Raw genomic sequence first — 21,927 nt, 5'->3', positions numbered from 1 at the left:
ACTGCGAAGCCACCCCGGGGCAAACCCTTCATGCAGACGTGCCCTAGAATTGCCCAGGAGTGAACTTGCAGTGTACTATACTCTGCCACTGAGCTGAAGCCTTTCCCGGTTGCCAGAGCAGCGGGGTATGGATGGACATCGTCCTGTCTCCGTGGTGTGTGGCTGGGGCCCTGATGGGCCTCAGCGTGTAGCTCAGCCTCCCCCAAATCCTTTCACCTGCCCATCTTTCAAGGCTGCCCCACCCACCCTTTGCTCCAATTTGACCCCTCGAGGTGGAACATTGAGTCACCTGCGATTGGACCGGATGAGTTGGACTGCCGGCTCTCACCCTCATCATCTTCAAGGCGGGCAGAGAGAAGACTTTTTTGACACTTTTGCTCACCAGCTCGGACCTCACCTCTGAGTCCAGTGACGGCCTCAAGGAACTGATGAGAAGGAAACCAGAGGAAGGGGGAAAGAGTTAATGGGGGAAAGCTCCCCCCCGCCCGGGAGAAGCGCTGGTTCAACAGCTGAGCAATTATAAAGCCAGGATCTAAGACGGCAGGGACAAGAACTTTCTAGAAAACAGAACCCCAGGAGGAAATGGCCATGCAAAAGGGAGCCCCCGATATATTGGGCAGTGGGTGTGTTCTCATGTTGACATGGCTCCTCATTCCTAAAGTATTTAACAGTTCAGAATTTCAATGTGTGGTACAATAGCAAAATTATATGGCTTGGCACCAAGTCCCAGTATTGAGGTCAATTCAATACATGCCCAATATCCCATACAGCGGGCGAGAAAAGAGGTACCGTGCCTAATCAATCGGTACAGTTGGAGGGGATGATGATGATGGGATATTTTATTTATTTATTACATTTATATACCGCCCCATAGCCGAAGCTCTCTGGGCGGTTCACAAAAGTTAAACACAGTAAACATTAAAAAGGTATACAAAATTTTAAACCATCAAAAACGCAAGAACAACAGCATAAAAACAACAGCATCCATTTAAAAAACAACAGTTCTGGGGTCCATTAAAAGACTAACTGAGTGTTGTTCAATGTTGTTCAATGCCTGGCAGGAGAGAAAAGTCTTGACCTGGCGCCTGAAAGATAACAGTGTGGGTGCCAGGCGAGCCTCGTCGGGGAGATCGTTCTGCAGTCGGGGGGCCACCACCGAAAAGGCCCGTATGCCAATAGTCGAGGGGATGCCAGTATTCGAGGCAATAAGCCTGTGTGCACCAGTTGCTGGGGAACATGGGTGGGAGGGTGCTGTTGCACCATGTCCTGCTTGTTCATCACTGGCCGACGGCTGGTTGGCCACTGTGTGAACAGAGTGCGGGACCAGATGGACCCTGGGTCTGATCCAGCACCAGGGCACTTCTGATGTTCTAATGATGGCAATAATAGGTAAGGAAGTGGCATTTTTAGTTGTAGGATGCAAGAGGAGCCCGATCCAGAGGGTCAAGGAGACAGAGAACAAGCAAATCCCCGGTACATACGTCATGCAGGTGATTGTTTTCATGGCCTGATGGAGGACATTAATGGAGAATGATCCCAGCGGCTCTTCTTCAATAACTCTCTGTTGTGGGGAAACACAGGATGACACAGCTCTAGAGACACCATCAACACCTTCGTTGGGACGGAATTCTATCCTAAACCCACCCCCAGTCCATCTCACTCAGCGGCACCTTTTCCAGTTAAAGGGTCACCGTTTACGGCTGGTGCTGACGTGGGAGAGGCGGAGCATCACCCCTCCGCTTGGGGCAGAGCTCTGCTCCCCCACAACCCAGCCTAATTTGGGTCTTTAAGGAACTGGCACTTCCCAGGTTGCTGCCTGCAGAAAGCACGGACCCTCTGATGGCTTTTGGCACCAGCTGGCAATGGTATGCCATGGAGGTTATGTTTTTGTTTTTAAAGGGTTTTTCTGTTTAGTCCACATTCGTGTGTGATTGTGATCAGATCCATGTGTGCAGCTTTAGCACCTTATATGTCAGGGAGAAATCAGGCATGCTCATTGCGCATTGAAGTCAAGAAATGGGCAACACATTCAAACAAACATATACTAAAGTAAACAAATGCTTCTCTTCTAGGTGCCTGTTTAGCCCGACCTAAATGTGCATATTCGTGTTTCAAGACAAGGTGTTTCAGGAGACATGGCCAGTCCCCCTGTTGCATCCTCCTCTGCTGCCCCATTCCTTTCCCCCCCTCCGATTTGTCTCTTGTATGAATCTGCGGAGCTCTGCATATAAAATTTATAGCTTCCCTCATCTCTCCTCTGTAACATCGTATCATCGTATACACATATATGCACATGTGGACATTAATAACTGCACTACAAAAAAAAAAAAATTCAGGAGCTAAATCGCTGTTGCCACTGCAGTGTCTTGCCTAAATTCGGATCAATGAAAATTCGGGTTTATATTCAATGAGGAGCAATCCCGTTGTCGTATAGACGGGGGCTAGGATACCATTTGGTCTAGGACTTACTCCTATTATCTGGAGTAAATATTTCTAGGGCAGACTACAGATCTTACGTTGTTGTCTTCTCCTGAGTTCCACCCTCTATGGCCTCCTTGGCTTGCTTCTTGATACCTTCCATTGTCTTTGTGACACTCATCTAAATTTTGGTGTTGCCTGACTCCTCTATTATCACTCTGTGACACCATTCACAGCTGACTGCTGGGTATTATCTGGGGCTGATTTTCTAGGAGCCCACTTGGGTTTTGCTTACCGTAATGCAAATGGCCAGTTCCGATTTCTGGGGCATATGGGCATCTTCCCTGTTGGTGCGCTGAAGTGCTGTGCAGATCATGATCACAGATCTCAGAAAGACTGTTTTCATAGCCTCATCCTGGAAGGAGGGGAAATTAGAAGACATTCAGGTGGAACACACACACACACACACACGCACGCACAAGTAATACACAGTGGCGGTGAGGAGAGAATAAATCATGGAATATATTAGAGAGGGAGACAGATAGTTTTGCCTTAACTGGGAATGGCGGGAGAGGAGACGTAATTTCACAATTGTGACCCTTCTATTGGTTCCCCAAAGTCACGATTTCACAGTGGGCGTTGAAACCCGCTCACTTTGGGAGTCCACATTTTGGGTTTGCCATGAAAATTTGAGAAGAATTATATTATTATTATTATTATTATTATTATTATTATTTATTGCATTTTTATACCGCCCAATAGCCAAAGCTCCCTGGGTGGTTCACAAAAACTAAAACCATTCAAAGTATAAAACAAACAGTATAAAAACATGATATAAAATACACATTAAAACTGATTAAAAACATACCATACATGATTAAAACATCTTTAAAACATCCTTAAAACATCCTAAAAAACGTTCTAAAATTCCACTGGATGGGCCTGCCGGAATAGATCAGTCTTTATTGCTTTTTTAAATTCTAAACGACGGTCAAGTTGACAAATCTCCTCCGGCCGGCCGTTCCACCGTCTGGGAGCAGCAGAGGAAAAGGTCCTCTGGGTAATTCCTGTCAGCCTCGTTGTGGCTGGCTGAAGGACATTCTTCCCAGAGGACCTGAGTGCGTGGGGCGGATTGTACGGGAGAAGCCTGGACCCAAACCACGTGGGGCTTTATACACAGAGACACACACCACTCTTCTATAAAACAAAAAGCTACAAAATCCTGCCATGAAATTTGGATTTCAAATCTCCTGGACTTCGTGTGTGTGTGTGTCTGTGATTGTTCCAATTCTGCTTCAGATTTAAGCACCACAAAGATTAATACAGAGGGCCTAAAAGGGGGGGGTGCTCCTGGGGGCTGCCTTCACAGCACTGGGTTGGTGCCGCCCCCTCCTCAACCCTGCGTTTCCCCTCTCCTGAGGTGGCATCGGGTAGTCCTGATGCTGAGGAGGCAGCGTGGGGGTTTCTGGGTGGCCATCCTGCCCCCCCCCCCCGGCTAAACGGAGACGCTTTGAAGCTGGAGGCTCCTTCCACCTGCATTTGCCTTCCTTCCCGGGGGGGGGGGTTGCACAGAAAAGAAGGCAAGTGAGATTTCTCAGATGGGGGTTGACTGGTCCTCCCAACTTATCCTCTTGATTTCTTTTTTTAAAAAAAAGAAATGGGGGGGGGAGAAAGGAACAAGGCTGTTCCTCCGGGGGGGGGGAAGCAACGGGGCTGTCCCTCCCCCACTTTTTTATTTAAAGATCCCAAAATGCAGAGCTCAGCATATTCAGACGGAGGTTGACCAGTCCACCCATTTATATTTATATTTGTTTCTGCAGAGCTCTGCAGATTTAGATGATTAAAAATAAAAGGGGAGGAGAGGAATGGCAATGCTCCTCTCCTCCCCCCCCCCATTTTATGGTTTCTTTTAGGGTTTTTTTTTTAATTTTTAAGAGCCTCGGAGCCGCCTCCACTGACAAAAAAGTCGGATTTCTTTGGAGCGGATTTTCCAGGGTTTGCCCCCGGATGGCTTTGCATTTGCGGCTGCGTCATCTGTCCGAAAATGGAAAGATGTGTATTTACGGCGGTGTAAACAGCGGTATAGACAAGCCCCAGGTCCCGGTGCCAGCCCTGCCCTCTTCTTAGTGGAAGGCGACCAATCACTGGTTGCCTTCCACCAGGATCCGGCCCCGGATTGACGGCAGAACGACGTTACACGGCGGAAGTGCCGTGTTGATGTCGCTCCCTTTGAAAAAGTCAGGGTCAATTCAAATAGCAGCATGGTGCGGAATCCCCACGGTGGCTGCGAACCTGCGCCAATATCATCTAATCGACGGCCACAGATTCACAGCCAACATAGGGCTCCCCACCCCACCCCACCCCCGTGTAGATAGCCCCCAGGGCTATCCTCACAAATTAAAAGAACAAATGAAGGGGCTGGAGGGCTGTGTGGGGCCCACACCCCACACCCCAGGCCAACACACAGGCCAGCTACGCCTCCCCAGGCCGTGGGATCAGCAAGAGTACCTTGTTTTCGCCCCGGAACAGAAAAAGGATCTCCGAAACAATGAATTGTATCAATGACAGCATCTCTTCTGGCTTTGCCCCCAAGGCTGCTTGTCCATAGCATAAAATCAGGGACGTTCGAATCTGCCTTTCAGACAGATTCCTTGACTCCTGGAGCTAAAGGAGGAAAACGATGTATGTGAGAATTTACAGAAGGTTAAGTTCCCGCTTGAGTTAATTTGGACCTTTTTTCATAAATGCCAAGAAGTTAGCAACCGGTTCTAGTTTCAGCTCACGAATATGACTTGTCTTTAAGAGACTCCACATAACAGACACCCCCACACTCATTGAGACGGCGACTAATCTAAAATGCCAGTTGATCTGGTATTATGCCTTGAGTGGTTCAACCCTTAAAGGTGACCTAAAAATAATTATAAATACATACAGAAGCAAAAGCTGCTGAACTCCTTCACGTGGCTGCACCAAAAAGCAGAGGGAGTGGGCAATGGAAGGGAGAGGGAAACCAGGCCCAGAGGAAGGCTACGCTAGTGCTCGTAATGCTAAACTATGGTTTACCGTTACATCCGAACTAGCCCAGTATAAGGCAGTTTCATATGTATATGGATGGAATAGCTAATATCACAATGACTGGGTTCAGACAGCATGATAAACCCCACACAAGGGTTGAGTATGGGTTGAGCGTGGGTTGTCGTTGAACCCACAACATGGGTTGTGTTACAAAGTAGCTTCTGACTCCATTTTGAAGCAGCCAAAACCCCACCTGCAGCAGGAATGAGACTGAGAGTATTCACACAAGGATAGATCAACTAACAGAAGTATAGTAATAGTAAGATCAAGTAATAGAAGTATCGCTTCCAAATCACGTGAGGTACTGGTTCCTCTCTATTCAGGCCTGGTTAGACCTCATCTAGAGTATTGCGTCCAGTTCTGGGCTCCACAATTCAAGGAGGACGCAGGGAAGCTGGAGCGTGTTCAGAGGAGGGCAACCAGGATGATCAGGGGTCTGGAAACAAAGCCCTATGAAGAGAGACTGAAAGAACTGGGCCTGTTTAGCCTGGAGAAGAGAAGATTGAGGGGAGACATGAGAGCACTCTTCAAATACTTAAAAGGTTGTCACACAGAGGAGGGCCAGGATCTCTTCTCGATCCTCCCGGAGTGCAGGACACGGAATAATGGGCTCAAGTTACAGGAAGTCAGATTCTGGCTGGACATCAGGAAAAACCTCCTGACTGTTAGAGCAGTGTGACAATGGAACCAGTGACCTAGGGAGGTGGTGGGCTCTCCCACACTAGAGCCCTTCAAGAGGCAGCTGGACAACCCTCTGTCAGGGATGTTTTAGGGCGGATTCCTGCATTGAGCAGGGGGTTGGACTCGATGGCCTTGTAGGCCCCTTCCAACTCTGCTATTCTATGATTCTATGATTCTAAGCATTTTCTGATAGACTTCTTCAAATGCATTCCCCAGAGACAAAGGTGGGGGTAAAATTAAACAGAATTTGAATGCTGGATGGCAAGAGTACATGTTCAGCCCTGTTGCTGAACTCCAGCCTGAGCACGTCTTTAAAGCAAACATTATTGTGTCAAGTCATCTTTTGGAAAGAGAATGTTTTCAGCAAGTACAGCCATCATCCCCAGTCACCCTCTTTTGTTATCTCTCTCTCCCATAGCAAGTAGCATCACTTCCCGTGCTTATGAGAAGTGAGGTCACTGCTTTTCTTCAGATCCTATAAAGACCCTCAGGTTTTAGAGAAGGAGGGCTGGCTCTCTCTCTTTTACCCGAAGCACAGGGCCATACTACCGAATCCTGCTTGCGAGAGCAAGCTGCCATTGGTGAGTGCTTTGCCTCCCCTATCCAAGGCTCCTTGTATTCTTTTCCTCTTCACTTGAGACCAGGAGTTGCAATGCTCACCATTTCATGTCTACAGGAAAGGGCTCCAGCCCAAGGAAAGGTATATTGCCTTTAAGGATTCCCTCTACTCTTTTCCCTGCTGTCTGTGTATACTTTTAAATCTCAGAAAGTCTATTTTTCAGTCTTGAAACTTCTTCTAAGCTTCCACTTGCTCATCTAATTTCCCCCAAAACGAGCTTGTGCATTTGTATCAATTTCAACCTCAATAAATCGTTACAAGGTAGCTTCTGTGAGCAGTACTGACTCCATTTTGAAGTAACCCAAAACCCCACCTACAGACTGAGAGCATTCACAAAAGGCCTGGGTCAAGTAACCATTTCCTGATAGACGTCTTCAAATGCCTTCCCCAGAGACAAAGGGAGGGGTAAAACTAAGCAGAATATGAATGCTGGATGGCAAGAGTCATACCTGGTCATACACGTGCTGATGCAGCCCTGTTGCTGAACTCCAGGCTGCATCAAGTACAGCCATCATCCCAAATCACCCTCTTTTGTTCCAATAGCAAGTCGATCTTTAGATAAGATCATACAAAAACCCTCAGGTTTGGGGGGAGGGAGAAGGAGGCTAGCGCTCTCGCTCTCTCTTGAACCGGAAACCCAGAATATACTACACATTCCAGCTTGCACGAGCAAGCTGCCATGGATGAGTGCTTCGCCTCGCCGTATTCTTTTCCTCTTCACCTAAGACCAGGAGTTGCAACGCTCCCCAGTTCCTGTCTACAGGAAAGGGCTGCAGCCCAGGGAAAGGTATATTGCTTTTAAAGATTCCCTCTACACTTTCCCCTGCTGTCTCTGTGTGTATGCTCTTAAGTCTCAAAAGGGCTATTTTTCAGTCTTGAAACTGCTTCTAAGCCTCCACTTGCTCAGCTCATTTCCCCAAAACTAGCTTGTGCCTTTGGATTTGTTTCAACCTCAAGAAATGTGCCATTGTGGCGTTATCCCCTTCAGTGCTGTAAGTTTCTTGAGTAAGAATCGCCTTACTTAGCCACAGACGCTCTATTGCCAATGTCAAAAGATTCCTTATATGCGGGTGTAAGTCTCATTAGAATGTGTGCAAGTTTGTACACGGGTCTAATGAGAGCACATCACATAACAGTTGTCATTGAAGCGTGGGTGATCATGTTGTCTGAACCCAGCCATGCTAACAAACTGTAGTTTATTAACCACAAACAACCCATGGAAAGAACTCATGTTTGTTGTGGGGTGCTGTACTGTGAGGTTTTTCAGCTGGATTCAGACAGCATGATAACCCACATTTTAACAACAACCCACTGTTCAACGACAACCCACACTGAACCCATAGCCAACCCGAGTGTAGGTTATCGTGTTGTCTGAACCCATTCTGTCAGGATTTCCCCATCTCCTAGTTCTAAGTGCTTGTAATGCCATTTTGTAATTTGGTAGCCTTACCTCAGATCTTTCAGATTGCAGAGACCGCCTTCCTGGGACATTGCGCCCATACATTTTCAGTACATCCAGGGTCTCACCCAGGTGGCCAAATGCAATCAGGCCAATGGCTTCTGCGATTCCCTGAACAAAATGACACATGTCAGTGATGATCTCTCCCCTTCACAATCCTTGTAGATGACAGTGACCCTGTTCAGATGACACATTCCTTACTCCATTTCCTCTTTAGTCCCCGCCAGGGGTAATGTCAACAGAGAGCCCGGTTCGTTGTTTGTTTGTCTTCCTTTGAAGACAAACTTCCTTTGACGGTAACTCACTTTCTTAGGTTGTATCCAATGATTGTCTAACTGAAGTCTCACTTATTTCAATGGGCCTTCTCTAAGTAGGAGTAGGATCTTAGCCAGGCAATGAACCAGGCCGTTCCACAGTCTGGGAGCAGCGGAAGAAAAGGTCCTCTGGGTAACAGTTGTTAATCTAGTTTTTGCTAGCTGAAGTGGATTCTTCCCAGAGGACCTGAGTGTGCGGGGCGGATTGTACGGGAGAAGGCAAACTTAAAGGAGGGGACTGAAGAGGATCTCCTGGGGCAGGTATGCCACCACATTGGTGTCACAACCGAGAAGGCCCTGCCGCTTGGGCCTACCTGCCACACTGCAGTTGGCGGGGTGACCAGGAGTTGGACCTCCGATGGTGGTCTTTGTGCAAAGGAGCGAGAATATCAGAGGTGGCAGTACCCAGATCCCAAGCTTATTATTATTATTATTATTATTATTATTATTTGCATTTTTATACCGCCCAATAGCCGAAGCTCCCTGGGCAGTTCACAAAAACTAAAACAATTCAAAGTGAAAAAGAAACAGTATAAAAACATGATATAAAATACACATTAAAACGAATTAAAACATACCATACATGATTAAAACATCCTGAAAACATTCTAAAATTTCATTGGAAAGGCCTGCCAGAATAGGTCAGTCTTTATTGCTTTTTTAAATTCTAAAAGACTGTCAAGTCAACGAATCTCCTCCGCAGGCCATTCCACAGTCTGGGAGCAGCGGAAGAAAAGGTCCTCTGGGTAACAGTTGTTAATCTAGATTTTGCTAGCTGAAGTGGATTCTTCCCAGAGGACCTGAGTGTGCGGGGCGGATTGTATGGGAGAAGGCGATCCCGCAGGTAGACTGGACCCAAACCATGTAGGGCTTTAAAGGTGATAACCAACACTTTGTACTTTTCCTGGAAACTAATCGGCAGCCAGTGAAGAGATTTTAAAACTGGTGTAATGCGCTCACCCCTAGGTGTACCAGTGACCAGCCTAGCTGCGATATTTGGGACTCATTGAAGTTTCCGGACTAGGCACAGAGGTAGCCCCATGCAGAGTGCATTCCAGAAATCGAGCCTCGAAGTTACCAGCGCGTGCACGACCCTCTTTAGGTCTTCCAACTCTACGAAGGGCCGCAGCGGGCGTATCAGCCGAAGCTGATCGTAGGCATTCTGGGCTGTCATTTGGAGCTACGGAGCCAGAATCACCAATTTAGCGTTAAACGGTGAAGCTAAAGGAAGCGCCCAACATTTGAGGCAGCAAGGAGAATGGGCAGCCGTTTAGCAGAGCAGGAAACCTTTGGAGGGTGATCAGAGTCGGAGGAAGTCAAGATCACAGGCACAGAATATCACAAAACAGGCAGAAAAATAGTTAGGGCACGGCTGCAGAGAGCTTTAAAGAGAAGAGATTTGAAGAAGCACCACGTTTTAAAATCAGTTTTATGTATTGGATAGTCTTTTTATATTTGACGCTGTTCCCCGCCTCGATCCAGACGGAGAGGTGGGGAAGAAATAAATCATCACCAAAACGGTGACGGATTTTGACACCGGGCAGAGATGACAGGACTGAGGTGTTACCTGGCCAGGGCAAAGGGAAGATGGCTGTCGAGGCCAGCCAAAGGAAGCACCAACCAGCTTTCCTTAAATGGACAATTGGAAAGACTTAAAGTATTTGTCTCTTTGTCTTGGGGGGAAGGGGCATCTTTAGGACCACAGACGGAAAGCGCGCCGTGGTATTATCTGCAGCCTTAGGAAATTGGCTTTGGTCTGTCTGTGTCACACGGCGATGGACACCCCCCTAAAACCCGGCTTCTCCGTGTTTGGAATAAACATACTTCTGGGTTGGGGAGTGTGGGGGCAGACTAGAGCTACACATCATCAACCTGGCAGGTGCTGCCCAACGAATGAGGGAGGCTTGTTTTCCACCCCTGTCCAGGCTTCCCCCGGCTAGAGCATCATTCTGAATAGAAAGTAACTAACGCACTAGAAACAGTAGTTTCTTCAAGGAACGGTAGAGACTCGCTCCCCACGAGAGCGCCCCACCAGTGCAAATAATAAGCCCCCGCCCGTCGGGGAATTTGAGCTCCACCCCTGCCTTTCTTCTTTCCTGCCACTTCTCCCTGCTCGCAATGACAGCCTCCCCTCGTCCCGATCCCACGGAAGATTGCTACTTTGATACAATGCAAATGCGCAGTTGTACAATTCCACGGGAAAGCTTAATGCTCCCTGGTTGCAACTCTGAAAACGCTCACATTCAGAAATGCGCAAATGCACAAAGCAAAAAGAGAATATTTTTGTTGTTGAAAGAAACAGAGGTACATGTCAAATAGGGGGAGTACGGGGAGAATGCTCAATTTTCCATGAAGAAGGAAATAACCCAAATGATTCAGGACAACAAATAATAATAATAATAATAATAATAATAATAATAATAATAATAATAATAATAATACATTTCTTACCCACCTCTCCACTTGGATCGAGGCAGGGAACAACAGTGAATAAAACATCCTTAAAACAGCCTAAAAACGTTCTAAAATTCCACTGGATGGGCCTGCAGGAAGAGATCAGTCTTTATTGCTTTTTTAAATGCTAAAAGACGGTCAAGTTGACGAATCTCCTCCGGCCGGCCATTCCACCGTCTGGGAGCAGCAGAAGAGAAGGTCCTCTGGGTAATGGCTGTCAGCCTTGAAGACTGGCTATGAGAGCTTCTCACCACCACAATTCTGCCCCATTCCAGCAAACCGTCTGGACTTACAGTTTCCTGCCTGTTTTTATTCTAAACAGCAGAGAAGCTAAATAACAGAAACAGCAGAGAAGCGACGTAACGCAGCAATAAAGAAGCAAGTCATCATGGTTTTTAACGGGAATGGTCTAGGAGAAGGAGGGAACGGGCAAGAGAAGGGGTAGCCCCACCTGTTGACCATGTTACAACCAGATCACAGAGGCATGCCCAGGATTTAAGGCGGAGGAATTGCAGAAGATGACTCTACAGTACAGTGGCTTTTCAAGACCGAAGCAGATGGTTGGGAGAACCCTGGCCATGCCGTCGTGTGCTGCAAACCACCTTGCAATGCACACAAGCCGCGGGAAATCCCCCGTGAAGACAGCCCTTCGGAGCGGCTAGCAATGACAAAAATAGGCGCGCTTGTGCTAGCAGGGACTGGAAGCCCAGGACTTTGGGGGAATCCCAGGCATCTACTCACCTCTCTGTCTGCTTCATCTTTTGGTGCCAAGCGAAGAAGCAGCTGCAAATATTCCCTGACTAAGTCTTTCTGCTTGGAATCTCTCAGTTTCAGCCCATAGTATTTATAAAGGGGAATCTAAGGGTTGGAGAAAGTCTCAGGTTAGTCACAAGGTGATATCAGCAGACCAGGAAGAACGAGACAGGCAAAGAATACAAAATACTAGCATACTCATTCTTTAAAATTGGACTCCTATATGCTCAGCCACCAACGGTCAAACGTAAATAGACATAAAGAAGAGGGCGTATGACTGGCTGTAGGTCCCTAAGGAACATGTGTAAGCTGAGGGGATTCAGGAAGCTCCCTTCCACCAGGTGAGACTATGCTACCTGAGTTCCTTTTAACTGCAGATGTCACAGAATGAGCTTGGTAGCCTTGTTTGTTACATTTATATCCCACCTTTTTTCCTCCAAGGAGCAAACATGATTCTCGTCCTCTCTACTTTATCCTCATAACAACGCTGTCCGGTAGGTTAGGGTGAAAGTCAGTGACTGGCCTAAAGTTCCCCAGGGAGCTTCATGGCTGAGTGGGAGCTAGAACCCGGATCTCCTGAGTCCCAGTCCAACCCTCTAGCCACTACATAGAATCATAGAATAGCAGAGTTGGAAGGGGCCCACAAGGCCATCGAGCCCAACCCCCTGCTCAATGCAGGAATCCACCCTAAAGCACCCCTGACAGATGGTTGTCCAGCTGCCTCTTGAAGGCCTCTAGTGTGGAAGAGCCCACAACCTCCCTAGGTAACTGGTTCCATTGTCGTACTGCTCTAACTGTCAGGAAGTTTTTCCTGATGTCCAGCTGGAATCTGGCTTCCTTTAACTTGAGCCTGTTATTCCGTGTCCTGCACTCTGGGAGGATCGAGAAGAGATCCTGGCCCTCCTCTGTGTGACAACCTTTTAAGTATTTGAAGAGTGCTATCATGTCTCCCCTCAATCTTCTCTTCTCCAGGCTAAACATGCCCAGTTCTTTCAGTCTCTCTTCATAGGGCTTTGTTTCCAGACCCCTGATCATCCTGGTTGCCCTCCTCTGAACACGCTCCAGCTTGTCTGCGTCCTTCTTGAATTGTGGAGCCCAGAACTGGACGCAATACTCTAGATGAGGCCTAACCAGGGCCGAATAGAGAGGAACCAGTACCTCACGTGATTTGGAAGCTATACTTCTATTAATGCAGCCCAAAATAGCATTTGCCTTTCTTGCAGCCATATCGCACTGTTGGCTCCTATTCAGCTTGTGATCTACAACAATTCCAAGATCCTTCTTGTTTGTCGTATTGCTGAGCCAAGTATCCCCCATCGTGTAACTGCCTTTGGTTTCTATTTCCTAGATGTAGAACTTGGCATTTATCCCTATTTATTTATTTATTTATTTATTACATTTTAATACCGCCCAATAGCCGAAGCTCTCCGGGCGGTTCACAAAATTTCATTCTGTTGTTTTCAGCCCAGCTGAAACATCCCACTGGCTCTCTTGTGCATGCAAAGTATGCACTCTGAACACTGAACAATGGTCTCTCCCCAAGGGTGGAGCGGGGGGCAAAGCCTGCTGTTACGATGCTGCCCTTTCCACATGCATGTTCATTGCCCGTCTTCCAAATGGCCGTTGCCACATTTCTTACCTTAGAGGCCCCTTCCAACTCTACCATTCTAGGACTCTATGGCAACGGGAGCTTCCCTCCCAAAGCTCATAGCAGCAATGGGGCTGGGGATTTTCAGTGGGACGGCGGGGGGGGGGGGGGAGAAAGTGTGTGCTGAGCACCAATTGCAGGAGCCTTTCCCCTCAGCCCATCCTCTTCAAAGCACACACCTGTGCCCAGAGCGGGCAAAATGATGCTGGCATAATTAAATCGACCCCTCCACCTCATCATCTAGGCCCAGAATTTACCTTGTCCTGGCTGCCTGGCTTTTGCGGCTCACGAGCTGCGTCACTTGGCAGGGCTGCGGATTTCCACCGAACGTGTCTGGAACCAGCAGCAGGAGGCCGCTGAAAGAAACGAGAATGGGAGTGAGAAAAGTGTTCCCTCTCTGAGGAAAATATCGTTTCCCCCCCTTCAATATTTTATTCAAGATAAAAATATATTTACAGTTATTTCTGCAAAGCATGATTACAGTCATTAAAAATACTAAAAAGTTTTAACCGTAAAACATTATCTTATCTATTTTATATATCTATGAGCAACGTGAGCAAACGGTCCCCCACTTCGGCTCTCTTAATTTGCCTTAAAACAAATTTTAATTCTTGTGTTCTTGTTTTGGAGTTGAGCTCCAAGGCTGAGCTTCAAGCCAAATATTTTTTAATAGCTATCAATCTCGTTTTGTCTGTCCTAAGGCTGTCTTTAAACATTGCCGAAACAAATAATCGCTATCTACAGCTCACTCTCAGTTTTAAATGTCATCGTTTTTCTTTTCCTTTTTGGCTCCCTACTGTACTGAACATTGGTTTGACAACTTTTAAAAAACACAGTCTTCTCTTTTCATCTTTTTACCATATTATCCTTATTCCGGACAATACAACGGAGCACACGAGCCAAATTAGCAGTTAGAGGAGGAAGCCTGGCTATCTTGCCAGAGCAGAGATTATGGCCACAGCTAGACCGAAGGTTTCTCCTGGGATCATCCTGGGTTCGCCCCTGCCTGAGCACTGGATCCCCTGTGTGTCACCTAGGTGAACAGGTTCGACCCCTGGACGATCCAGGGATAAACCTGAGGTCTAGCTATGGCCTAAGTCTCTGAGGAAATGTCTTGAGTGCTTGTAAGGGCAAGTTACCCTTTATGCACAGCTTTGCACGGCTTGGGATGGACCTTCGTTTGACACAGCAAAGACTTCAGAAGTGAAGTTACAGAGCTGACAGCCATGGGCCCATGATTAGGGTGCCCATATGAAAAGGAGGGCAGGGCTCCTGTATCTTTTAACAGTTGTGTTGAAAAGGAAATTTCAGCAAGTGTCATTTGTATATATGGGGAACTTTCCTCTTCATCGCCACAGTTCAAGCTGCAGGTGCCCTGCCCTCTTTTAAATCTGCTCACTCTAGTATAGCTCCTGCAGCTTGAACTGTGGCGATGAAGAGGGAATTTCACCAGGTTCTCCAGATATACAAAGGACACCTGCTGAAATCCCCTTTTCTCTGCAACTGTTCCAGATACAGGAGCCCGGTCCTCCTTTTCATAGGGTCACCCTAGTTCCATGATGTCCGCACAGTCCGAGCGAAGCGATGCCCACTGGCACCTCTAGCCATGGCTCCTGCCCTGGTGACCCCAAGAGCCCCCTGAGGGAGAGACGTCTGCTCATTCCACTCCCCTGGGGGGTGGCTGGGGGAGGTCTGCCCCGAAGCAGCGGGGAGGAGCAGTCCTAGAACGGAGTCCCTCGGCCTTTTAATCTCCCCCAGCTTCAGACTATATGGGCTGCAAAACTATGTGCTGATTGGAGAATTCTGCTCACAGTGGCTGAAGATATAACTGTAGACTTCAATTAGATCAGCCTTCCTCAACCTGGGGCGCTCCAGATGTGTTGGACTACAACTCCCAGAATGCCCCAGCTGGCTGGAGCGCCCCAGGTTGAGGAAGGCTGAATTAGATGGATACATTGACATTAATTGAAATTAATTGATGTGTTAAATAATAATAATAATAATAATAACCCGGAAGTGCACACCCCAGACCCCCCTTATTATGCATGCCGAGTTGCAGGTGTCTTGGCCCTGGAGCTAGATTTACACCCCTGCCTTTTTAGCCATAAATAAGCTCCCAAATTGCCTCGTGCAAAGAATCGGAAATAGAAACGGTTACAATTAGTTTAAAAACGTAACCGTAAAAACACAATGACACAAAACCTTCAGTTTGTGAAACCTGAATCCTTTGCTCCCCCTTTCTCTCTCCTTTGCTTTCCCTCTTTGAACTACCCTGTTTCAATTGTGTGCTTTTCAGGCTATCCATTGGTTATCATGATTTGGGCGCAATCTTCTGCGCGTTTAGGCCGGGGGGGAAAGTCCTACAGCTCCCAGCATTCCTTGGGCATGGCTGGCTGGAGCATGCTGGGAATTGCAAGACTTCCCCCCCCCGTCTAAATCTGCATAGTTTTGTGCCCCAAACATCCCATGTACACTGATGGGGTTGTCATAATTGTCCTAGGCCGGATCTACACTAGTCTTCTACCGTTGCTAGTGTCCCTTTCTAACGTGGTTCTCTGTATCGGTTCTCTGTAGCTGTAACGTTACCGAAGGGCACATGGCTCCATCCTTTCGTTGCTGGGTTTGCTCCGCCCACTGCCTGCCTCATTCCTAGCCAGCAGAGCAGAGCAAGTCATAAGCACACCCTCCCTCCCTCCCTCCCTCCCAAAACATCTTAACCCCAGTTGCCCAGGGAATTGCCTGAACGAACAGGAGCCAGCCACTTTGCTGAAGCTAAGCAGGGTCTGGTCTGGTCAGGGTTTGGGTGGGAGACCCAACTGAAAAGTTTTAGCAGACGCCGCATTTAAGCCCCGCTGGTCATGAGTTTGGGACTTTGGACCCTTGTTAATTTTCCTGCAGGGAGCTACAGCTCCTTTGCAAAGAGGGGCGAAATGTTTTTTTTAAAAAATCATAAAAAATCAACCGATGACCCAATTTGATTCAAATTTTAAGGGAGGATGCAGGGGAGTACTTCACAATCAAAGCAGATTCTAAGGTGGAAAACTTCTGAGTCCTTTGCATACAATTGTCAGTGATTGCACAGTATAAGGCTGGTGTGATTGATCTGCTGTAGCAGATGAGATAGCAAACGGGGCGAAGGAGGGAGAACAGGAAGTGGGCGGCGCAAACTCAGCAGCTCTGGGTTGCGAGAGGAGAATTACCGGTATAAGGAGGCACATGAATCTGCAGCCACGCTGGAACTAAGAAACAGAACCTGTAAGTATGACTCGTTTACAACGTCGGAGACCCAGGGTCACGTGACGCTATGCGTCACAGTACCCCATTCAAAACGTTAGAATAACACCAGTGTAGATTCCCACATAGTAATAACAGTAAAATTGTTGCTGATTATATAAAAGAAGAAGGGGCATCAAGGAAGAACCTTCCAGGTAGCATCTGGATATCAGGTTTCTGCCACGTTGGTTCAGCATGTTGGTACAAATAGTCAGACGCACCTGGAGAGACTGGAAGAGATGAGTCAGGATGGTGTTGAGAACGTCCCTCTCCTCCATCCTCTCCAGACTTTCTTTAAGTGTTCTCCCTCTCAGGTTCTTCTTGTCCCAGAGAAACCTGAACGGTTCATCAGAAAGTTCTAGAGGAAGAAAGGGGTGGGTGGGAAAAAAGGGGCAGATAGATGAAGCAAGCAATAGGGAGAAACGTCTTCTTCGTCAAAATTGTTGAAACTTTAATTAAAATTAATTGATGTGTTAAATAATAATAATAATAATAACAACAACAACAACAACAACCACAACCCTGAAGTGCACACCCCAGACCCCCCTTATTATGCATGCCGAGTTGCAGGTGTCTTGGCCCTGGAGCTAGATTTATAGCTGAAGATTTTAATTGATACTTAAAATGGCAAAGTCACCACAAGGTGATTTCACCATGTCAGACTTGCAGGCTATATTTCATCCGAGTTTACTTTCAGGATGCTCAAACTGGTATTTATCATATTGGGGCAAACTCTGTTTTTTCCGTGTGTGTGTGTGTTAGTAATGTGGCCAGTTCCAGCCCTCACTCAGTGGGGGGGCATTCTAAAGAAATAATTCATCACTGGTGGCTTCTCATGTTATCCATTCACTGCTCTTTGCTGTAAGCTACAAGGAGAACTGCAACTGACCTTCCAAACTTTGGAGAAGGGACGGTGGTAAGGTGACCATATGGAAAGGAGGACAGGGCTCCTATCTCTTCAACAGTTGCGATGAAGAGGGGATTTCAGCAGGGGTCATTTGTAGGTATGCAGCACCTGGTGAAATTCCCTCTTCATCACAACAGTGAAAGCTGCAGGAGCCCTGCCTAGCATGACCAGATACAAAAGAGGGCAGAGCTCCTGCAGCTTTCACTATTGTGATGAAGAGGGGATTTCACCAGGTGCTGCATGCCTACAAATGACCCCTGCTGAAATCCCCTCTTCATCACAATGGTTAAAGATACAGGAGCCTTGTCCTCCTTTTCAAACAGTCACCTTAGTATATCACTTCTGGTACATTTGCTTATGTTTCATCTAGGGGTGTGCACGGACCCCCCGCTCCGCTTCTCTTCCAGATCCGTGATTTGTGGATCGGGCCGCTCCGCCCCGCCCCCGCTCCGCCTATATCCTCTCCGCTCCGCTGCGGAGCTCCGGATCCGGATCGGAGCTCCGTTCCCCCCCCCCCCCATAGGCTTGCATTAAGCTAAATAAGTATACAACTTTTTTCTGTGAAAGTTAGAAACCTCAAGTTTGGCACCATGACACCTCATGGATGTATACACACGCATGCCAAGACTCAAGGCAATCCCATCATCCCCTGATTTTTGGGGAATTTATGAAAATCGGGCACCCCATTCACACCCCTTTCGATAGCTCCGTCAATTTGCACGTTAAAAACCTCAAACTCGCCACCATGATAGGTTATCCAGGGATACACACGCACGCCCAGACTCAAGGCAGTCCCATCATCCCCTGATTTTGGGGGAATTTATGAAAATCGGGCACCCCATTCACACAGGGCTGTTGTTGGGAGGATCCATGTAATGGAGAGGAGGATTACGTACACTGCTTTGGATTCCTTGGAGGAAAAAGGCGGGATATAAATAAATGAACATGAAAAGTGTTGGGGGGTTTTGGCCGAATTACCTGGATCTGCAGGCATGGTGCTTTCAAGTCTTGGAAACATGACCTGCTCCTTTGGCATCTCGGCCAGACTTTGAGGCAGGTCCTTCTCTTCCGCCCTCGTCACTGCAGCAGGCTTTTTGGGCTGACGCTGCAGCAGTTTAGGGAGTACCAGGGCCTGTGCCTGGGCCTTCCTCTTGGCATCAGCAGACGCTGTGGGACTTTTCACCAGCAGCGGCAAGAGCTGTGATGTCTGTGATGCCTCGCGGACACCCGGCTCCTGCTGGTCCTCAGCCCTGCAGTCCGCGCCCTTCTTCTTCCCCTTCTGAAACTTCTTCCTCCTGCAAGAAAGCCAATGGCCTGATAATTAGTTCGCTAATTACCTTTGATTTCTAGCCCGTTCTACCAAAAAAGCTTCAGGGGCACTAACGGGAAGTCTGTATTGTCCTGAGTCACTCATTCGTGGTTGAACCATCAAAAACATAAAAAACAACAATATAAAAACAACAGTATCCATTTAAACAACAGGTCTGAGGTCCATTAAAAAGCAAACTTAGCGTTGTTAAATGCTATTAAATGCCTTGCCCAGAGTTATGTTAAGAGTTAACATAAGTGTGAAGAGAGACTGAAAGAACTGGGCCTGTTTAGCCTGGAGAAGAGAAGATGGAGGGGAGACATGAGAGCACTCTTCAAATACTTCAAAGGTTGTCACACAGAGGAGGGCCAGGATCTCTTCTCGATCCTCCCAGAGTGCAGGACACGGAATAACGGGCTCAAGTTACAGGAAGCCAGATTCCAGCTGGACATCAGGAAAAACTTCCTGACTGTTAGAGCAGTACGGCAATGGAACCAGTGACCTAGGGAGGTTGTGGGCTCTCCCACACTAGAGGCCTTCAAGAGGCAGCTGGACGACCATCTGTCGGGGATGCTTTAGGGTGGATTCCTGCATTGAGCAGGGGGTTGGGCTCGATGGCCTTATAGGCCAGTTTAGAATCAAAACAACCAGGTTGCGGGAGTGGGCCCTCGTCTATACGACGGCAGTATTGCTGCGCCTGGCAGAGCGAGATAGGGTGCAGCTGCATTGACGCTCCTTCCCAGCGTCTATACCGCAAGGAGCGCAGTTGTGGGTTTACAGGCACTGCCGCCGGTGCGCCTGCCCACCCGAGGCACCTCGGAGCAACTGCGCCCCCTCCTCTTTCGTAAGTGTGTGTGTGTGTGGGGGGGGGTTTAATGGGAAAAGTTTTTTGACTGGGGGGGAAGGAGGGGAGGTGCGACCCTTCGCACCTGAAGATTAATAATGTAAAAAATGGGGACAGGGAAGGGGGGCGAGGGAGAACGGGGCAGCCAGAGCGAGCTCAGAGGTAAGAGAGCTGGCTGCCCGCTGCCCTGTTCCTCCCCCTCCGTTGTGTTCCCAGCAGCGGCAGCTGACTCCATGCTGCCCCGTTCCTCTCTCTCCAGCTGCTGCTGCCGGGAGCACCAGGGAGGGGGGGGAGGAACAGGGTAGCTGGCTCTCCTCCCTCTGAGCTCGCTCTGGCTGCCCTGTTCCTCTCCCCGCCATCTCCCCCTTCCCCCTTTAATCCCCCCCCCTTAAAAAACCTCCACAGAGGCACAGAGCCTGGCTCTGAGCTAAAAAAGTTGGGGTAAGTGCCCAACTTCTTTTAACACGGAGCTTTCGAGAATTGCCCCTGGATCCCTTCGGAGTGGCGGCTGCATCATGTAACTCACCTGCTGCCACTCCGAAGCTACCCCGGAATAAAGTGCCCGTGTAGATGGCCCCTGGGTGAGAGTTCAATGGCCAGCTCAGCTCCTTGCTGTTCTTCGATTGCAGTTAGTTTTGTCCCCTGCTGCTTGTGCCTTTATATTGTACTTTTATACTGTCTTTTCATACTGTTGTTCGTTTTATACTTTGAGTTGCCTTCATGGTTTTAAACTTATGTAGGGTGACCCTATGGAAAGGAGGACAGGGCTCCTGTATCTTTAGCAGTTGCCTAGAAAAGGGAATTTCAGCAGGTGTCGTTTGTATATATGGAGAACCTGATGAAATGCCCTCTTCATCACCACAGTTAAAGCTGCAGGTGCCCTGCCCTCTTTTAAATCTGGTCACTCTTTTAAATCTAGTATAGCTCCTGCAGCTTTAACTGTGGTGATGAAGAGGGAATTTCACCAGTTTCCCCATATATACAAACGACGCCTGCTGAAATTCCCTTTTCTATACAACTGTTAAAGATCCAGGAGCCCTGTCCTCCTTTTCATAGGGTCAGCCTAACTTATGTAAACCGCCCAGAGAGCTTTGGCTATTGGCCAGTATAGAAATGCAATAAATCAATCAATAAATACGGCTTCCTACTTATCGCATCTACCTACATTGTTGTGACAGGTTGCTGATAACCCAAAAGGAGATTCACGAGGTGGAAGATTCCCTTGCTGGGGCACGGGGAAACTTGCGTTTCTGAAACACTGTGAAAGGAACAGTAACTATTAGTAATTCTGGCATATTCTGGTCTTCGTATAAACATTCTAGACTAGTTTTCTGCTGCTTCTTTGGATTGCAAGATCTGAGCCTTGGATTTCCTGAGTAACAGATAATTATCTTAACCAGTACAAATTTGGTAGTGGGGTGTGTGGGTGTGGGTGTGGGTGTGAAAAAATGTAATCATTTCTCAGGGTTGTTCCTGCACGAACGACGCCCCTCCCCACAACACACAATCCAACTTGAACATCCATCTAAATCTTCCACATGTCAGGATTTATTGCAGCTACTCAACTGCTGAAAGGAAAAGTGCTTTGCACGTTTTAAGAGGCTTTCTCTCCCTCACCTGTTCCAAAACTAAGCCCTAGCGCTGAAAACAGGTTCTGGGACTACGTGGGGCTGCCTTTGAAGAAGGTTCAGAAGGTGCAGTTTACACAAAATGCGGCAGCTTCGTTGATAATGGGGACCAGGAGGTCCGAACATGTAAGAGCGACTCTGGCCCAGGTGTATCAGCTCCCCTGTATCTTTTCAAGCCTGATTCAAGGTGCTGGTTCTAACCTATGAAGCCTTACATGGCTCGTAAGCATGCCTTACGATACCACAATACCTGCTGGAACACCTTTCCCGACATGAACCTACCTTGACACTAAGCTCAACATCTAAGGTCCTCCTCTGAGTGCCTCCTCCAAGGGAGGCTCAGAAGACGACTTGACAGGTATAACTGAAACTTGGTGGGATGACTCCCATGACTGGAATATAGCAATTGAAGGATATAACTTGTTCAAAAAGAACAGAAGAAATAGAAAGGGAGGTGGAGTTGCACTATATGTTAAAAATACCTATCCCTGCACAGAAATACAGGCGGATCAGACTGGGAGCCCCGTTGAGAGCGTCTGGATTAA

General features: G+C 47.8%; 1 pseudogene; it reads right to left on the bottom strand.

Moving 5' to 3' along the window:
* The window catches only part of LOC134412773 (maestro heat-like repeat family member 5), a 47,012-nt pseudogene extending 25,328 nt beyond the window's left edge, over positions 1–21,684 (bottom strand).
* Between the last annotated feature and the right edge of the window lie 243 nt (positions 21,685–21,927).

Source organism: Elgaria multicarinata, chromosome 22, assembly GCF_023053635.1.
Source record: "Elgaria multicarinata webbii isolate HBS135686 ecotype San Diego chromosome 22, rElgMul1.1.pri, whole genome shotgun sequence".
NCBI lineage: Eukaryota > Metazoa > Chordata > Lepidosauria > Squamata > Anguidae > Elgaria > Elgaria multicarinata.
The sequence above is the reverse complement of the archived record's forward strand: the minus strand, read 5'-3'. Positions and strand labels throughout refer to the sequence as shown.